We start from the raw sequence: 6,399 nt of genomic DNA on the forward strand, positions 1-6,399 counted from the left end.
ATGGGCTTGGATTGGACATTTGGAGCCTTTATAGCTATGCATGCACGTAAAGTTTGCAACTTTATGTGAAAAGCATGCCTTAGAAGCTTGGATCTGTATTTTGGAGCCGCTGCATGACTCAAATGAGTCTGTATGGCAAAAAGGACTGAAGGGACTCGATGATTCGCATGGTCGACTCGGCGAGTCATATGAAGATAGGCATGAACTCGACGAGTTGGAAGAACAACTCGGCGAGTCCGTTGGAGATTGCTATAGACGCGACGGGTTGTATGATTAACTCGGCGAGTCAGATGAGTTTTCCCCAAGTTATGTATGCGTGCGTATCCATCGAGTTGCATGAAGGAAACTCGACGAGTGGCCGTAGAGCTTCGATTGTAAATCGAAGGAACTCGACGAGTCACCCTGGTAACTCGGCGAGTGGGCAAGTACTTCGAGGAACTCGGCGAGCAGCCGAGGGCACTCGGCGAGTTAGGGTCAACATGAACTATTGACCTTGATTGAGGACTTTGACTGTGACCAAGGGTTGACTAGTTGGTTTATGGAGTACCTCGTAAGGTTGAGGACTTATGGGTATATTCGTATTATGGTAATAGGTGGTGGAGTCTTTGGCAAGTGATCCAAGAGTTGGAGTTGATCTACCGAGTCGACATTAACAAGGTGAGTTATCCTCACTATATAAAAAGGGTCTAAGGCACCAAGGTCGGCCCTTTAGTTGTTATGGTTATGATATGATATATACGGTTATGATTTGATAGATCGGAATCAGGATAGACAGTATGTCATGCTTTTATGATCCTTAGGGATTGGTATGTTAGTGGCCCGCTAGGTCGGTGCTCTAGTGGTGAGAGATTGCTATGATTGATGATCAGTAAGATAGATATATTTGATGTCTGTATATGTTAGTTATGCGCACATGATTATTTGCTCGTTGGTTGGGTTGAGGCGGTCCTACTTTGTGCTGAAGGCCAACATACCCTATGAGCGGTCCGGTCAGACTGTAGGCCCACGTGGCGGTCCAGTCATGCCGAAGGCTCGGTATAGATTCAGTTAGACTGTAGGCCCTGTAAGGTGGTCCAGTCATGCCGATGGCCCAATATGCATGTTGATTGATTGATTGTTACTGATATGGTATTACCAGTGTGGTATTGGTATTTTGGGGGTAGCTCACTAAGTTCTCGGGCTTACAGTTTTCAGTTATTCTTTCAGGTACTTCAGGAGATCATGGCAAGGCGAAGGCATGACCGTACCGCTCCTCATCCTTATGATCTGGCTTTTGGGACACCCTGATTGAATAATGATTTGAAAACATTTTTTGTAAACAATACCATTGGGTTTCATTTATGATTAAAAAGTTTAAATTTGGCGTAAAATTTGTGGATGTTATAAGTTGGTATCAGAGCTTTGGTTTGAGTGAATTGGGGGAAACAATCGTGTGAACCCAGTCTCAAATCAAGGGAATTTTCGGAATAAATTTTAAAATGATTTTCAAAATAAAGGATGGAGGATGCAGAGGGTACGATCAGCCGGAGCCTGTAAGTAAACCCCAAAATACCATACAGTTATTTGATATTATGATTGATGGGTTTTGAGCATTCTAACACTCTTATGGTGTACATGCAACCCTAGAAACCTTGGATCTATGTTTGACTAAGATACATGCAAATAATTATTTTTCCAAGGTTCTTATCCAAACTAGCATGGCATGGGATACTTGAATCAAATAAAACTAGTAGAATTACTTACCTTGTAGTAGTAGTTGATTGCTTGGAGTTTGAGAGCCTAGCACCAATAATGTGGATGCCTCAAATGGAAGTCACAAATCACCACAAACTTGGAAACTTGAGAGAATAGTCACAAACTTCTTGAAATCGGCCCTCTTGGTTTACACACATCAACTAGTGTTATTTCAAGAACCAAAGCCTCTTTTATATAGTGTGGTGGATTAGGGTTACATCCATGTAAACCCTAATACCCATGTCTTTTCATTTCCATGAGATCCATGGGTTAAAGCTCCATGGACTTTCCATGCAAGCCTAGCCCATTCCAAATAAGCATTAGCCCACACTATATAAATACAAGAGCCCATATTTAATTAGTCATCCTTTTGATCTCTAAATTAATTCTAAATTAATTATAGATCAATACTAATTAAATAATATGATTTTATATTAATATATTAGGACTTATAATATATTAATAAATCATAACTTATACTATTCTCAAACGATTATCCATAAATTATTCGGGTGAAGTGCAACCCAAATGGACCATGCCGGGTCGGGTCAAGTACATACCAAATATAGTTATGGACTTAGACACTATATCCAACAGTCTCCCACTTGGATAAGTCTAATAACTATAGTTGCAAGTATGACTTCAGGAACCGATCAGCAATTGTAGCTCTTTAAACTCTGTTGAACTATGAAGCGCCATTGTAGATAAGTGATCATATAATCCTCTGTTCTATATATCAGCCGGACAAATACATGGAACATGGTCTTGCTTATTGTCCAGCATTTGTTTCCCGATTTCCGATTTGTTTGACATAGAACTTAACTGAACACATCAATTTAGTTCTGACCGGGCCCGGTACATAGGTCAAAACAAAATCATCGAGGGGCCCAGATATCACTTCTAATTCTAGAAGGAACAGATAAACTTCGACTCATATGTTTGCTCTACTACTTGTTGAATTACACACAAAAGCACGGTTTATAACATCGAGTTACCAATGCGTTTTCGTGCAATCAATGCATAACCAACTCACAGGCAACAAATCATATCTCTAGGTTTGAAGACTTATATGATATTACCATCTCACGATCACTCGAGATAACTTCCATGAAGTGATACAAGTGAGCGTGGGTTGAATCCAATACTCAGAACTTATGAGCACTCATGAGTGTTGTAGCCCCGTTTTGTCTAACATCTTAGACCTCTACAAGCCAACCCATGACAGTCTTGATTCATATCTACTTCCAACATATGACCGACTGTGGAGAGTTTGAATAATATGACATAAACCATAACATAATTATTCTGGAAGTCAAAACATGCAAAAAGAAATAATAGTAAACGATTGACAAGAGATAGCAACACTTTACTCATAAATAACAGCTTTTATTTATCATCAAATGTCAATTACATTTTACAAATTTCAAGATTATCTAACTACTAAAACTAATATCATCCTTCAGCCCTATGCTCCGAGCATGCTGGAGATGCTTAGCCCGAGTCAGTCCCTTCGTGAGGGTATCTGCTGGGTTATCATCCGACGATACCCTCTTTGCCATGAGGATTCCTTCTTCTATTCGATGTCTGATGAAGTGATATTTTCTGTCAATGTGTCTGGATCTCCCATGATCTCTTGGTTCCTTGGCTAAGGCAACCGCACTATTGCTCTCACAGAAAATCTCCATTGGCTCCTTTATAGTTGGTACAACTCCAAGGTCTCCGATGAAGTTCTTTAGCCATATAGCCTCCTTTGCTGCCTCGCTTGCTGCTATATACTCTGATTCACAAGTGGAATCAGCCACTGTCTCCTGCTTGGAACTTTTCCAAGTAATTGCCCCTCCGTTTAGAGTAAAGACCCAGCCCGACTGAGAGCGGAAATTATCCCTGTCAGTCTGAAAGCTAGCATCACTGTACCCTACAACTCTCAAGTCCTCACTGCCACCGAGGGTAAGGACCCAGTCCTTAGTCCTCCGTAGGTACTTGAGGATATTCTTTACCGCAGTCCAGTGTGCCTTGCCAGGGTTCCCCTGATACCTGCTAACCATGCTCAAAGCAAAGGCTACATCAGGTCGAGTACACGTCATATCATACATGATCGATCCTACAGCTGAAGCATAAGGTATTCGACTCATTTCTGCTATCTCAGCCTCAGTACTAGGGCTTTGTGTCTTACTCAATCTGGCGTTACTCTGGATGCGTAACTCTCCTTTCTTGGAGTTATGCATGTTGAACCTTTTCAACACTTCGTCCACATAGGTTCTTTGACTAAGTCCAATTAGTCTTTTACTCCTATTTCTCAAAATCCTTATCCCTAGGATATAGGCAGCTTCTCCAAGGTCCTTCATAGCGAAACACTTCCCAAGCCAGAACTTTACTTCCTGCAGGGTTGGCATGTCATTTCCTATGAGTAGTATGTCATCCACATACAGTACCAAAAAGCTGACTATACTCCCACTAGCCTTGATATAGACACAAGATTCATCTTCACTCCTTGAAAAGCCAAATTCTTTGACTTTCTCATCAAAGCAAAGATTCCATCTGCGAGGTGCCTGTTTTAATCCATAAATGGATTTCTCGAGCTTACACACTCTACTGGGGTACTCTGTACTGACAAAACCCTCTGGCTGAACCATGTAAACATCTTCAGCCAACTTTCCATTAAGGAAAGAGGTTTTGACATCCATTTGCCATATTTCATAATCATGAAATGCAGCAATGGCTAACAAAACCCTAATAGACTTAATCTTGGCCACTGGTGAAAAGGTCTCATCATAATCAACTCTCGGAGTTTGAGAATAACCTTTTGCAACCAGTCGTGCCTTATAACTGTGTACATTACCATCCATGTCGGTCTTCTTCTTGAAGATCCATTTGCACCCAACTATCTTACGATCAGGTACATTGTCAACCAAGTTCCAAACTTGATTGTCATACATGGACTGTATCTCGCTATCCATAGCCTCTTTCCATTTAGCAGCCTCAGGGCCTGCCATTGCTTTCGTGTAGCTGTTAGGCTCATCCAGATTTACCAGTGTGTTATCACTGATAAGTGTCTCACCTTCTGCAGTAATATGAAAACCATAATAATGCTCAGGTGCATTCCTAACTCTGGTGGAGCGCCTCAGAGGTATAGATTCTTCAGTCGGCTCAACAGGAGTTTCCTCCTCAGGTTGAGGGCTAGGGTTTGAGGTTCCTTCACCACTTGACTCTTGAATTTCCTCAAGGTCAATTTGCCTCCCACTGTCTCCTTGGCTCATGAATTCTCTCTCTCGAAAGAATCCTCTTCTTGCTACAAAGACCATATTATCACTGGGTCTGTAGAAGATGTAACCAAAGGATTTCTGTGGGTAGCCGATGAAAATACACCTTTCACTTCGGGGTTCGAGCTTATCCTGAGTCTCGCGTCTCACGAAAGCCTCGCAACCCCAAATCTTGATGTGGTCTAGATTGGGAACTTTTCCAGTCCACACCTCGTGAGGTGTTTTGGCAACCTTCTTTGTAGGGACTATATTAAGGATATGGGCGGCAGTCTCTAAGGCATACCCCCAAAATGAGATTGGTAGCGAAGCTCGACTCATAATGGAACGAACCATGTCCAACAAGGTCCGATTGCGCCTCTCAGCTACACCATTCAACTGTGGTGTCCTAGGAGGTGTCAATTGTGAGACAATCCCACATTCCTTAAGATAGTCAAGGAACTCAGTACTAAGATACTCACCACCACGATCGGATCGAAGCATCTTAATGTTCCTGCCCAACTGATTCTCCACTTCTTGCTTAAACTCTTTGAATTTCTCAAAGGTTTCTGACTTATGCTTGATTAGGTAGACATATCCATATCTACTAAAATCATCAGTAAAAGTCACATAGAACCGATTAGCATCTCTTGTGGCGGTTCTGAAGGGTCCACACACATCCGTGTGTATGAGTTCCAACAAACCTTCACCCCTAGCACAAGTGCCAGTAAAAGGTGACTTTGTCATTTTACCAAGCAAACAAGATTCACAACTATCATCTGACTTTAGGTCAAATAACTCCAAGACTCCATCCTTTTGGAGTTGGCCTATGTGTTTCTTGCTTACATGTCCAAGTCGACAATGCCATAACGATGCTTTATCTAAGCTAGTGGAAGAGTTAATACATAATACATTATTTCCTAGATTATCTACAACAGATACAGTTTCATACACGCCATCACAAGGTAATGCTTTAAAATAAAGAACATTATTAAAGAAAGCATCAATACTACCATTATTATTATCAAAATAAAAGGTAAAACCTTGTTTATACAATGCATGAAAGGAAATAACATTTCTTGCCATTTCTCGCGAATAATAACATTTATTCAAATCTAATGTAAACCCACTATTTAGCACTAAGGAATAAACTCCTATCTTAGTGACAGGTGAAGCTTTCCTGTTTCCCATGATCAAGTTTATCTTTCCCTGCTCCACATTCTCACTTCTTTTTAATCCCTGCAAATCACAACATATGTGAATACCACAACCTGTATCAAGGACCCAAGACTTAGAATGAGGTGATTTATTAGACAATATAGTGTATATACCTGCATGGTTGGGTTTTACTTTCCCATCCTTCAAATCTTGCTGGTACTTTGGGCAGTTTCGCTTCCAGTGCGACTTTTCATGGCAATAGAAGCATTCA

The sequence above is a fragment of the Lactuca virosa genome, chromosome 4 (assembly GCF_052849685.1).
Source record: "Lactuca virosa cultivar CGN04683 chromosome 4, Lactuca_virosa_CGN04683_v6, whole genome shotgun sequence".
Lineage (NCBI taxonomy): Eukaryota > Viridiplantae > Streptophyta > Magnoliopsida > Asterales > Asteraceae > Lactuca > Lactuca virosa.